At 38.5% G+C, this 14954-nt stretch overlaps 1 long non-coding RNA gene across 1 annotated transcript; it reads right to left on the bottom strand.

The window, feature by feature from the left end:
- Positions 1–8091: 8091 nt before the first annotated feature.
- LOC122317839 lies at positions 8092–10075 on the bottom strand. The gene is made up of 3 exons (XR_006244670.1): positions 9969–10075; positions 9797–9870; positions 8092–8283 (listed from the first exon to the last, which is right to left on the bottom strand). It is a non-coding gene; the product is annotated as an uncharacterized LOC122317839 (long non-coding RNA).
- Positions 10076–14954: the final 4879 nt, after the last annotated feature.

Raw genomic sequence — 14954 nt, 5'->3', positions numbered from 1 at the left:
GGAAGGCAAATATAGTTGCGGATGCTTTGAGTCGAAAGTCGCACTTGGAAGATGAAGCCGAATCGTCAGAATTGGATTCTTTGCTTTGCGGGATGAGAAGACTCCTTATTGAAAGTTCACAGCAAGAGGAAATATTATCTTCAATTCTTGATATTCGAGTAGCTGATTTTGAGGAATTGAAGACTCTTCAATGGAAGGATCTGAAGCTGTTGGATATCAGAAAAAGAGTCAGAAAATCTCGAGGGCCGTTGCATTATGGTATGGATAAAGATGGAATTCTTCGGTTCCGAGGCCGTAGAGTGGTCCCCAAAGATTCAGAATTCAAGGAGCGAATCATGGCAGAAGCTCATGCGGCCCCTTATTCAGTCCATCTTGGTAGTACAAAGATGTACCGGGATTTGAAGAAAAATTATTGGTGGGATGGAATAAAGAAGGATATTGCCTTGTATATCGAAAGATGCCACACCTACCGTCAAGTCAAGGCCGAGCATCAAAGACCCGCCGGTATGCTCCAACCTCTCCCTATCCCTAAGTGGAAGTGGGACGACATCACGATGGATTTTGTAGTGGGCTTGCCGAGGACTCCTAGTGGGAAGAACTCGGTTTAGGTGATTGTTGACCGGTTAACGAAGAGTGCTCATTTCTTGCATGTTAATAACACTGATTCCTTAGGTAAGTTGACTCGCTTGTGCGTAAAAGAGATAGTGCGGTTGCACGGTATACTGAAGAATATTGTGTCGGATCGGGACCCAAGGTTCACATCTCAGTTTTGGAAAAGTTTGTAGGCAGCATTGGGTACTAAGTTGAAGTTTAGTACTGCATATCACCCACAGACGGACGGCCAATCAGAGCGCACCATTCAGACCCTTGAAGATATGTTGCGAGCGTGTGTTATGAAATTTTAAGAGAGTTGGAAAAATCACTTGCCGCTCATAGAATTTGCATATAATAATAGCTTCCATGCGTCCATTCAGATGGCTCCTTATGAAGCTCTTTATGGGAGGAAGTGCAGATCGCCTTTATGTTGGGATGAAGTCGAGAAGAATTAAAATAGTTGGGCCCGAAATAATTCAAGAGATGCAAAGCCAAGTTCGGATTATCAGGAATAAAATGGCGGCAGCTCAGAGTTGTCAGAAAAGCTACGCAGATATCAGGAGGAGAGAGTTATCTTTTGAAGAAGGTGATTGGGTTTATCTCAAGTCTCTCCCATGAAAGGAGTTAAGCGTTTTGGTAAAAAGAGGAAACTGGATCCGAGATATGTTGGCCCTTTCCAGATTTTGGAGAAGTAGGGTTTGTCGCTTATAAAGTTGTTTTGCCAGAATATTTTGGGGATATTCACGATGTCTTCCATGTATTGTCCTTGAATAAGAGTTTTGAACAACAAGAGCCGCGCCTTGTAGACCCAGAGAGTATTCAGTTGCAACCAGACCTTACTTATGAGGTTGTTCCATTGCAGATTATGGATTGGAAAGAGCAACAGTTGAGATCTAAGACGATACCTCTGGTAAAGGTGGCATGGGGAGATCCGTTAGCTCAAGATTTCTCTTGGGAGAGAGTAGCTGACATGTGGGAGCAGTACCCCTATCTGTTTGAGTAAATGACGGTACGTTTCTTAAACTTGGTCTCAGTAGAATTACGTGGCTTGCTTCAAGTTAATGTTTGATCTTACAAATTTCGAGGACGAAATTTGTTTTAAGGGGGGGAGGATGTGATGACCCGCTTTTACGTGTATTTTCACTGAATGAGTTGTTTTTAATTTAATTAATATAGTAGTTCTTTTATTTTAAATTATTGTATTTTAAATTTGTTTTATTTTATTTGATGTGGTGTTTAATTTATTTTAGTCATTTTATGGTTTTTAAAATCGGTTTCGTCAGGTTAGTTTTTGGATTCCGAAAGTGAGGATTGGACCTCATTTCTTTTCTTTTCTCTTTTTCTTTTTCCCTTTTTCATTTTTCCTTTTTCCTTTTCTTCTTTTCTTCTTTTCTTCTTCTTCTTCTTTTTCCCTCCCGCACGCTACAGCCCTCCCTTCTCTCTCCCGTTGCCGTCCAGCTCTCCACCCCGACCCATCGCCGTCCGGCCGACGTGGCCGACATAGCCACCACCAATCAACTCCCCTCCGGCAAATCACCTCCATCCAAGCCGTCGATCACCACCTAGGGCCCCAGCTTTCTGCACGGTTTTGAGTCGTTTCCGGCGCCGTCGCTCCACCTCCAGCCACCATCTCTTCAAAACTTCTTCCCCTACCTCTTGCCGTCCTAATCCACCCATTTTCGGCCTCGATCCATTGCCGGAGAACTCCCACGAGCTCAACTCCGTTCAGCCTCTTTTTGCACTTCCACCGCCGTTTCCACCAGCACCCACGACCAAAGCTCACTTCCTTTAGGTTCATAAACATCTTAAGGCTATTCTCTATCAATCTCGTGTCTTGGTTTGTCCCCGCTCAAAAGTGGGTAATTTACTACCCGCGGCCATAGTGTAAAATACACTATTACGTTGCTTTTCCTCCACCGTTTGCAACGTCGTAAGCTTTTGAAAAAATACCTTATAGCACTGTAAGTATTTTTCAAACTCTAATTTTAGATTTAAATATATTTTGATCTTACAATAATTATTTGACTACTGGTTGGTTGATTCCGGACTGAGTCCGAGGAGTTTGGGGGTCGGATGGATTGAGGACGGAGTTGCTTGGTTTGGTTGTTTTTGTGATTGGTTGGTTAATTATGCCTTGAGGTTGCATTTACATGGTGCATTCACGTGCATTTTACTTAAATTGAAAAGAATCCGGTTTTATTCTTGTAAATGGATTTTCGGGTGCATGTGTGTCACGACCCCAAGCCGGGATGGGGTATTATCTCGGTAGAGCTCCTCTGGTCACTCGAGAGTGGATAATACTGAGTGACATCCCCTGGGTTGTCACTGGGCGACGACCGGATCACACGATATAGTAACATTGTCGTATCGACTCTGTAGTCCCTAGAGTGGCGGGGACTAGAGGATGGCCTGGTCTAGGGACGCGCTGGGCGCGAGTACTGGGCATCGCTCGTTTAGGTGACACACACGTAGACGTTACCTGCGGCGTGGCACAGGAGCCAGAGTGTGCAGATGATCCCTAGGGGAGATCATGGTGCATGCAATAATTGGATCGGTTTTATGGTTTTGGTTATGGGCCATTTTCTGGGAAAATGGCGAGATTTGGTTTGAGGCTATGTGATCCATTTTCTGAGAAAATGGTGGTTTATTGATTTGGGCCATTATTTGGGATAATGGCGAGGACTGGTTTTAAAGATTATGTTTTTGGGCCAAATGGGGTTTTGGCGTGCGTGGAAAAAATGTGGTTTTTGTGGAACATTTGCATTTGCATTCTTTCATGCATATTGTTTGAGTTTTAATATGCTTTTATCTAGTGGCGTTTGGATCTTACTTACCTGTGGCACCATTTTTAGTACCGTAGATTTTGATGCAGAGATCGAGGAGGAGGAGGAGGCTGAACCCGAGGATGCGGGTCCACCGAAGTATTGATTTGAGAGTTTATGCTTTGTAGTTGGTTTGAAACGATATTTGTGGTTTGTAATATTTTATTATGTATGCTTTGAATAGCTTTGTATTAAATCAAGAAAAAATTCTGGTACTTAGTTATATGACTTTGTTTATCCGCTTTGTGTTTTCTTTTGCACATTTGTTGCTTATACACACACTTGGCACTTGGCGATAGGGTGGTGACCCGTGATGTCATCATTCAGACGTCTCGATTTTCCCGTGTCCGTACGTGGGATTTGGGGGCGTCACATGCCCACCCGGCATGGCATCCAGCGCATGGCTCCAGCCCATGTCTTGCAAGCTAGGCCAGTGTTATGCCATCCAGGGCATGGCTCCAGCCCATGCCTTGCAGCTTCAACGCCCAGGCCACTAGCCTGGGCCATACAGCACGCTCACATGGCTCACCACCAACAGGCCTTGTATGGCACCATGCCATGGCCACTAGCAGGCCCTTGCATGGCACCATGCCATGCCTATCAGCAAGCCATATTGTGCCACCTAGCCATGGACCAGACCAAAGACCACCATGCACCATCCTAGCCCACCATGGGCTCATGCATGCCTGGGCCAACTTGGCCCGCCAATATGTTATTTCTTTTTATTTTATTTTATTTTTATTTATTTATTTCCAAGGGGCCTTTTGAGGATTTCCAAGTTGTAACTCTTATAAATAGGACCCTTAGTCTTTTCTTTCATATCTTTTGACAATTTGCTTTGGACGGCTTTGTTCTTGAGATCATCCATTTCGGTACTTAGCACTTGAGCTCTTTGGGGTGCAATTCGTGAATCCCTAAGGAGAGAATCACACTTTGTAATTTGTGAATAAGTGTGATTCAATCTATCAATCTTTTGAGTATTATTCATTCACTCTCTTGTCTTCCATTTACTTTCCATTGATATTGTGTTTTTGAGTGCATTGTTCTTGAATTGTTCTTGAGTTGTTCTTGAGAATTCATTGTGTTTTTTTAATGTTCATTGCCACATTTCATCATTTGCCTCATTTGATCCATCCAAGCACTTAGTGCCGCCCACTATAGTGTTTGCCATAGTCCACCTCCAATGCTCCATAAGGAAACTCATTCCTTATAAGAGTCTTGACTTCCTCCCAATCCAATCCCATAATTTAAGGAATTGATAATCCTCTTCAATTCCTTAAATTATCAATTCCTTAAATCCCTCATCCCTTAATTTAAGGAATTGAAAATCATCTTCAATTTCTTAAATCTCTCATCCCTTAAATCTCTCAATTCAATATTGGCTTACCTAACTAGCCCACCAAATCCTCAAGGATTCCTACCACTTAGGAATCCTTCCAAAATCATAGCCTCCATCCACCTAGGCGCCACCCTAAATCCCCTTGGGTAATTTCGGCCACACTTGTTGCTCCAAAGTCACAAACCCTAGCCTCACTCACTCACATCAACCCTAGCCCAATCTACTTGGCACTACACTCAAGGAATAAGCCAAACCGTCCATAGAGAATTGTGAACCCTAAACACTTAGCCTACCCAATTCCATCACCAACTCCACCATCCCACATCCCAAATACCTACCCATTATTGAAGGCCAAGCAAGTTGGCAAGATCACTCGGTCACCAACATCAACAAGGGGAGCTCATGAACTTAATGTTTAGGGATAAGACCGGGGTCCCTAACACATTTTCAAAGAACACATAAAATTTGAGATGTTTTTGGGATGTTGGATGATAAATCCAAACCATGTGTTTTGATATAAATTTTTTTTAATCTCGACATATTTGAATAGATCTTGTTTAGATCTGAGCGTTTTTCGTCATGGGTTTTTTTTTTTTTTTTTTTTTCATGTTGTACTTGTCCTTTATTGCCTTTTTTTTTTTTTTTACAAATCTGAACATTTATACTCAGATTAAGATGTAAGTATTTTAGGGAAACGTGTGAGAGGGTAAGTTTGAGGAGGATAGGTAGAAAGGCAGACATTTGAGAGTGAGAGAAAGGTTCGAGAATGAGAGAGAGAGAGAGATAAAAAAAAGATAATTGTAGCCCTAAAATAATAAAGTAATGGACTTAATGAACTTAACGGAAAAATAAGAAAATATACTGTAGCAGTTAGATAGCCACTTATTATAATAGAATATATATATTTTCTAATAAGTAATAACTTATAAAACAAAGGAACCCGTATCACAACTAAGAAAATTTTTGGAAAGGGGACCTTCCCCATTTTATCATATATCAAGGTTTAAAAAACAACCTGTTTATAAAAAACACGGAACGACTTCATTAATTACAAATCTAAAAATAGTAACCATCTCTCGGGTAGAAGCATCTACCCAGTCCACAATAGAATAATTGTATCAAGTACAATTCTCCTAAAACATCTTTACAACAAAACAACCAACCAACCCAAACACATAGTGTGATGACCCGTTTTTACGTGTATTTTCACTGAAGGCGCTTTTTAATTTATTTAATATAATAGTTCTTTTATTTTAAATTATTTTATTTTAAATTGGTTTTAATTTATTTGATGTTGTGTTTAATTTATTTAGTCGTTTTACGGTTTTTAATATCGTTTTCGGCGAATCTGTTTTTGGTTTCCGGAGTGAGGATTGGACTTCATTTCTTTTCTTTTCTCTTTTTCTTTTTCCCTTTTTCCTTTTCTTTTTCTTCTTTTCTTTTTTTTTCTTTCTTTTTCTTCTTCTTTCTTCCCCGTTTCCTCCCTCCCGCTCGCTGCCCCTTCTTTTTCCCCTTACTGTCGCTGCCACTTCGGCCGCCCATTGCGTCGCCGTCCAGCAGTTGTGTTGTACACCACCCCCACCATTCTCATCCCCTCCCACCAAAGTTCATCCCCACCAATTTTCAGAGCTATCGGACCAGCCTTAGCCGCCACGAGCCCCTGGAAGTCACTGCACCTGCTCTGTTTTTCCCCCTGTCGCCGGTTGCTTTTGCAACCCAGAACCGCCGCTCGCCGATGGCGTGGCCTACACCACCCACCCAGTTTTCTTCCCCTCTTACCGGTGAACATCCCCACCAAGTTTCACCTCCATCCGAGCCACCGTTAGCCACCACGAGCTCCTCCAAGCCATACGGTTTTTCACCTATTCCGGTGCCGTCGCACCACCTCCGGCCACCATCTCTTCACAGCTTCTTCCTCTACCTCTTGCTGACCTAAACCACCCATTCTGGCCTCGATCCATTGCCAGAGCAGCTCCCACAAGCTCAACTCAGTTCAGCCCCTTTTTGGCCTTCGACCGCCATTTCCACCACCACCCACGGCCAAAAATCCTTTCCTTTAGCTTCATAAATATCTCAAGACATTTCTCTATCAATTTCATGCCTTGGTTTATTTCCGTTCGAAAGTGGGTAATTTAGTACCCACGGCAACAGTGTAAATTACACTATTATGTTGCTTTTCCTCCGCCGTTTGCAACGCCGCGAGTTTTCAAAAAATACCATATAGCGCTGTAAGTATTTTTCAAACTCTACTTTTAGATTTAAATATATTTTTCTCATTCAATAAATATTTATTTGTTGGTTGGCTGATTCCGGACTGAGTCTGAGGAGTTCGGGGGTCGGATGGATGGAGGACGGAGTTGCTTGTTTTATTGATTTATGGTTGGTTGATCGTTTTGTGCATTGAAATTGCATTTACATGGTGCATGCGCGTGCGTTTTATTTAATTTGAGAAAATCTTGTTTTATTGGCGTAAGTGGACTTTCGGGTGCGTGTGTATCACGACCCCAAGCCAAGATGGGGTATTATTCCGGTGAAGCTCCTCTGGTCACTCGGGAGCGTAATAAACTGAGTGACATCCCTTATGTTGTCGCTGGGCGACGACGGGAGCAGGGGCTAGATGATGCTTGGCTACGAACGCGCCGGGCGCGGAACCGAGCATCGCTCTACGCACTGACTCCGTGGCCCTTCGCTGGCGAGGGCTAGAGGATGCTTGGCTACGAACACGCGGGACGCGAAACTGGGCATCGCTCGTTTAGGTGTTACATGCGTGGTCGTTACCTGCGGTATGACACTGGAGCCAGGGTGTGCGGATGACCCCTAGGGGAAGTCATGGTGCATACGGATTAATTGGTTAACGAATTGAGTTTGATATGGGCCAAATGTGATTTTTGGCATGATATTTGGAAAGGATTTGTTTTTGGGCCAAATGGGATTTTTGGCGTGTGTGGAAAAATATGATTTTATGGGTTTTGTGCATTGGCATCCTTTCATGCATATTGTTTGAGTTTTATATGTTTTTATCTGGTGGTGTTTGGATTTTACTTACCTGCGGCACCATTTTTGGTACCGTAGATTTTGGTGCAAAGTTCGAGGAAGAGGAGGAGACCGAGCCCGAGGATGCGGCTTCGCCGGGGTGCTGAAGTTAAAGTTTAAGCTTTGTTGTTTAGTTTAAAAACAATATTTGTGCTTTGTAATATTTTATCATATATGTTTTGAATAGTTTTGTATTAAACAAGAAAAATTCTGGTACTTAGTTATGACTTTCTTTATCCGCTGCGTATTTCTTTTTGCACATTTGTTGCTTTTACACATACTTGATACTCGTCGATAGGGTGGTGACCCGTGTTATTATCATCCGGACGTCTCGATTTTCCCGTGTCCGTGCATGGGGATTTGGGGGCATCACACATAGTTTTAACATCAACATAAAATAAAAAGGAAAGACCCATCCACATCTAAGCTAAGGCTAGGCATCTGGCTCCCCCTCCCTTGCAATGTCTTGCTCCACAGTTTGCTCTTCACGATTTCCTAAACGTTTAAAATATTAATACAAATGTGAGTCTAATACTCAGTAAGTAATACACCAAGCAGTTAAATATCATATGTCACCTATCCTTTTCGTTTGAAAGTTCATACCAGTAAAAAACATTTAACTAAACATAAAACATTTTCAATAACATTAATTTAAGTTCTTACTTTCTTTTGACCGCTACACACTATTGCACCATGTGTGTTAAGGTTAGCGGTTGTTTGGACCTGATCACTATCGTGGCCACGGGTTAGGAAATCCCTCAGTCAGAATGACGCCATTGGGTGCCCTACCTATTGGTCCAATTCAGCATTGCAATCTGCCTCTTTCTTACTACCATCATTCAGTCACAGGCCATTTACATTTTTTCATATAAAAACCTTCATTTCCTTTTCTTTCTTTCCTTTCCATTCATAGCATTTCATCTTCTTTCTAAATTCCATGCAACATGCATTTTCTTTCATAAACATGTATTTCATGCTTTACATATATAATAAAGAAAATGACTAGCTTTCAAGAAAACACATGCATAATAAATCTCATGAGCGAAGTCTTAGATGCGCATGCTTTACATCATACACATTCATAATTTATAGGGTGCTTAATAGGGGTTACCAAGAAGGCTTATACATTATATATTAAACTTTTTCAACACATGAAGCTTTTAAAATGAGAAAGCATTTAATAGGAGAAAATGCCATGAGGAGATTGGTCATGGCTACTTACTTCCGGGATTTACTATCGGGTCCCTTTGAACTTGAAAATTTCATATTCAATGAAATGGAATAAACACGTCAACACCCATTTCATGCTACGCTTCACTAACCAAACCTTAACTAACGCCCACTTTAATTCCACTTTAATTCCAAGAATGAATTAAAGTGCCTTCTTCAACTTCTCTTCACTTAAAGAATATTAACCATAAAGTGTAACCTTAACTCATTCAACTACCCACCATATATGGCACTAAGCCAAAATATTAAAACTCTTCATTTAAACATTTTAAAGAAACTCATGAAAGCAACTAATAGCATGATTGTTGTCCATTAAAGGCCATTGAGTTTTCTTCATGAGGGATAGATGGGGATCATGGGTTAAAATGTGCAAATGGTAGGAATTTATTGAGGTATAGAAGAGAATAAAGAAATACTAAAAACCTGGAAATTTTAATAAAGAAAGTATTTGACAACTTTTAAAACATGTGGGGACCTATTTTAAACAAAGGGCTTAGGCTAAAAACTGGTTGGTTTTCATCCTTTGTTTTCAATGGTTTTTCATACAAACAATTGACTTTGGTTAAGGAAATGATGTAAGGGATTAAAGGGAATATAGCGAACTGTTTTAAGCTTTAAAACAAGGGCATAGCAGAATTTTTCGGCACCTCCATGGATAGTTTGTAGCCTTAGCACATTCATACAACGAGAATAAACCTAAGAATGATTGCACAACATTCAGTCAACACTAATTCAAAAAACCCAAACACACGGAAACTATGGAGACGTAGAGCATTACCTGACCAAATCCCCCCTTCAAGATGTGAAAACAGCCACAAACAAAGATGGAAGGAGAAATCTCAAGGATTTCGACTGAAACAAGCAGAAAACTCATCCTCTTAAAACCCTAGATTAAAGCTATAGGATTGAAATTCTTCCAAATCAAAACCGAAAACAAAGGGGATACCTACGTGTATTCCTTTCTTAAAGAAATTTCAGCCGAATCGTGATTGAAGGCGGAGGAGTCAGTGAAGAAATGGAGGCCTAGATGTACGAGACAAGGATCATAAGGCATTTCTTTTGTTTTTGGTGTTCTTCGTATGAAATGGGGCTTAATACTTTGGAGGCAAAGTGGTCTTGTAATAGACAGTCAAGATCACGTCAATAGGAGATATTTATTCACCTATCAATCTAATGGCTAGAATTAAAAGAAGATTAATTTAATATAAAATTACAAATACACCCTTCTCCCTTTTCTTTTTCTAGATCTCAATTAAACATAGAAAATTTACATGTCGAAATCACATAAATAAAGATCCATATATTTTAAAATACGTGAAAAAGAATTTAAATTTAAATAAATATGTAACGATGTTTTTTCTAGTAGGACTCAAGTATGACATGTGACTTGTATGGTTTATCAAATATTGGTTTGAGCTTGTAACATAAGTGTCTTCAATCAAAGTTGCATGAACCAATTATGGTTGGTAAAGCCGAAATACTAATGCGAGTTTTTTTTTTTTTTGGAAGAGTTGGTTCTTTTGAGCTCTAAAGTTTTGGTTCAGTGAGTATATCCTTTAAATTCTTTCTAATGGGAGTTAGATCTTGTGTTAGGCCTTGATTTGAAGCGTGAAACTTGTGATTAGGTTGGATTAGTGATGTATGTTTGTGGATATGCATTAATTTGGTGAAAGCTTTGAAGTCCTTAGCTATCTATTTGATTTAATAGTGAAGCTTGGTTATGACATGGTTAAAATGTTGCGAAAACCTAGCTAAGGCTTGACTATGATGAATATTGATGAGTTATTTCTAGAAACTTAGCATGCTATATAAGGATTTAGTCAATTACTCAAGAATAGACATGCATGATTCGGTTTTAGGGTTTGTGACATGATTTTTTTTTCTATCCCTTTGATATCATGAACAAATTGCTTAGGGTTGTATAATACCATCTATAATGAGTACTTAGCATGTTAGAAGTTAGGATATATGAATAGTTGAAGTTCTTAGTATTCATTTGCAAAAGAAAAGTTAAGAACACCATGTTAAGCTTCTGGTGTGATATTTGGTGTTTTATTGTATTGGTTAATTTATATGATGAAAATATGGTCATGAAGGATATGAATCTAGTGACTTAAAATTTTTTTAAGCTTGGGTTTAGAATGTGATTAAGTGATAAATCTGGTGAAATCTCCATTGGTAAGCAATTAGGCCTAAAATCACACTTAGTGAAACTTGGGGTTTTAGGTGTTTTGTCCATAGTGAATTTCTTATTGTAGATGCATGATTGATTAATTTCTAATTTGAAAAATAGATTTAGAATAGAAAATACATGAGTTTGTGAGTTTTTGTAAAGTTTGGGACTGAATTGTAATTATTGAAAGTTTAGGGACTTATTTTTGCAAATAGTGCTCTAAGAGTGTTAGATTCTAATTTTTTTCTTGTTAATGAGATTTCCTAACCTTAGTATATCTTTAGTTTCAGCCCACATTGATTTATTAAAGGCAAGGGACTTTGTGAATCCAACTTACTCTCGGTATGCTACTATGCTAAATAACAAATACCAAGCTAAGTGAGTCATGTTTTATTTAGATTCTCATCAATATTTGAAAATATTATGTTATACCATGATTTCATTTTTCATAAGGATGAATATCTATCAAATAGCATAAATATATGTCATGAAGCATGCGAGTCTATCACAATTTCAAGTTAAGCATAAAATTAACTTTTTATCACAAACTCAATGCTAGGATGGTAGATTATCCTAGTAGAACTCCTCTATCCGCTCTAGACTGTATAAAATGGAGTGGAATGCCCTAAGTTGACAAACAATCAACGGGTTTCGAATGGGATTAAAAGGTTTCCAGAGGGAAGTTGTAGCAAATAACGTTGGTGGGTGCAAAATAAGATGCTTACAGTAAAGGCATATTACAATCTACCGAAGCAATTAAGAGTTCTTGATGAAGGCAATTTGATCTACGAAAAGCTAAAGAGTACTCATGGTGAAGGCTTTATGATTTACCTAATTATTCATTCTCTGTATGACATTTTCACAACTGGTCAAGGGACTTGTGATGTGGTGTAGTAACCAGAAGGAGCACATGGTGTATGGGGAATAGTTTTCATTACACCCAAACTATTATGTAGTGTTATAGTATAGTTCAGGGTATCGATCCACAGGGAGTCAAAAGAAACGCTACAAGATGTAAGTTTAAGGGAAAAATATTAAATGAAAATAATATGGAAATTCTACCTAAAACACGTAATTAAAATAAGATTAGGGCTCCGATAAAAATGTAAGTAAAGCTTTGGGCTTCCACCAATCGGATCCAATACTCTGACTTTTTCAATCAAAACTATATACATAATTAAGAATTATAGTACCAAATTCCTAATCAAAAGATATGACATTATATGCATTTATTTTTTCAAATTTAAGTCTAGAATCTATTACCCCTTAACAAACCAAAGTTTTCATGTATAAAAAGAAATATCAGATCTAAAACGACCCTACGTTCACAAACGATAATGCAGCAGAAGATCACATCAAAGGCATGAAAAGCAAGTTTAAGTCACAAATATATATTCATAATCCTATAGTTTAACCAAATTAAACCATAGCAACATTTCATATAATTGTCTCAAACTTATAATATCAAAAACAAATAGAGAATTGAATCCTAAAATCTTAAACAATAAACCTTAATCTATGAATTGAAATAAAGTGAAAGTATTTTTACTAATCAATTTTCGCCCTAAGCTTTACTCAAGGTTTAGTTCTCCATGGGAGAACTCAAAAAGTACAAAAATAAAATATTTTTCTCCTCTATTCAGATCTATCTCTTCCCCCTCCATTTCATGCTAATAATATGTTTATATAGGGTAGGAAAGAAATCCTAACGTCTTCATAATTCCCACATAAAATATCACCTAAATTTTAAGACTCATCTTGACAGCCACGTACGTGCTTCAAGAGTTTGAATTTATAAATCCTTATTAGAGATTAATTTATAGAAATTTAAGATAGTTTTTTGAGGTATCAAGAATTGCATCAATCTCATATGTGAACAGAAAGTTACAATCAAAATACTAAAGTATATCCAAGTTGTCTCTTATCAAAATTTGGAATTGGACTTCTTGTGGTTTTCTTTTGTATTTTTTTCTTTTCTTTCTTGATCCAAATTTCTCTCAAACCCTATGGGAGTCCTCATTTGAATTTGACTGAGTTTTGACTTGCTATTTTATAGATTCTGAAATTAAACATAAAAATCTATTAAGAGTATCCCAAAATAAATAGAAACTCAATTCAAGAATGCACATTAATTTCTTATGATTTCTATTCAGATTTTAGCATTTTAGTCCAATAATAGGGCATTTACAGTATACTTTTATACGCTCATCACACCCCTCCAACTTGCTTATTGCTAGTGCCTAGCAATTTCTATGCAAAAGAGATGAAAGAGACTAAAGAAAATACTAAAATAGCTCATTAATTCACATTTTTCAAATTCACAATCAAAACAACTATGGAATCTGATGGCTTGCAAAATTTCATATTGCAGATTTTACAAGTTCGCTCGAGCGGAGGCTTTTGGCCGCTCAAGCGAATTCAGGCAGATTCAAACGCTCGACTGCCGCTCGACAGGGAGCTCGAGCGGGTTGCTGAAAAACGAAGATCGCTCGAGCAGAGACATTGGCCGCTCGAGCGAAATCAGGCAGAGTCGAACGCTCGATGTGCGCGCGATAGGACACTCGAGCGAAATCAGGCAGAGTCGAACGCTCGACGCGCGCTCGACACCCCGCTCGAGCGAACATCGTATTTTGACAGATTTTAGGTTTTCCGTCGTGGGACCATATAAAAGGCCATTCTTCACTCTAGAGCCGCGGGTTTTGACTGGAGAACACTCTTTGGGAGAGAAAAACATAGCTAGAGGGATTCAAATCATTTGTTTTGGAGACGGAATTCCAATTTATTGCACATACGTTTGATTCATACACGAGCACGGACGGGAGAAAGGCGTTGAATCGTTCTCTTGAGCTTTTGACGACTAGTTGAGGCTGCAAGGAGGATTTTTCAGTGTTTATTTTCTTCTTCCCATCTTCTCAGAACAATTATGGTGAATTCGTTTATGTTGAATTCCAATTCTAGTATGAGCTAAATTTTCTTTATTCTAGGAAAACGATGTAACCTATTTCCAAACTATGCTTGTTTGTCCATGCTAATTTAATGCAATTCTCTCTTTGTTTATCTGATTTATTCTGAGTTTAATGCTTCTAATTAACTGGCCATTGATTAGATGATTATTAATCTTGTGATTTGCTATCGAAAGAGGGAATCATAGGGTAGATCTTGGATATTTCAGCATAGGTAAGTATAGAGATCGAAAGACTTGTATGAACCTGTGTAGTAATTAAATCATTGGTTTTATTGCGTTCTTGATTATTTAATTTGCATACTCTTGTGTGAATTGATAAACTAGAATTACTTCCAATTGACTATCGAAAGAGGCTTTTGGATGAATTAGAGATTTGCTAATAGACAAAAGAGGTTTAAGTTAAATTAGCTGGATGAGAAAAGCATAGTGAAGAATTATGGTGAAATCGATTTCCTAGAAGTTTTCTTCCCTATTGAATTTGATCTTTGAAAGTCAGTTTTATTTTCTTTGCTTATTTCTCTTTGAGTTGATCTAGTTTTATTTGCAACTACAAAAACCTTAGCGATTCCTCTAGATAAAATTGAGATTAGTATAATTTTGGTATTTGGCAAGAGTAAGGTACCAATCCCTGAGGACGATACTCTTCTTACCACTTTATTATAAAACTACGATACTGTGCACTTGCAGTTTTGCACCGGTCAAGTTTTTGGCGCCGTTGCCGGGGATTAGTTTATTCTTATTTTTTTTTGTCAATATCGATACAAAGTAATCTTGGTTTTAATTTAGAATTTTGTTTTA

Source organism: Carya illinoinensis, chromosome 8 (assembly GCF_018687715.1).
Source record: "Carya illinoinensis cultivar Pawnee chromosome 8, C.illinoinensisPawnee_v1, whole genome shotgun sequence".
Lineage (NCBI taxonomy): Eukaryota > Viridiplantae > Streptophyta > Magnoliopsida > Fagales > Juglandaceae > Carya > Carya illinoinensis.
The sequence above is the reverse complement of the archived record's forward strand: the minus strand, read 5'-3'. Positions and strand labels throughout refer to the sequence as shown.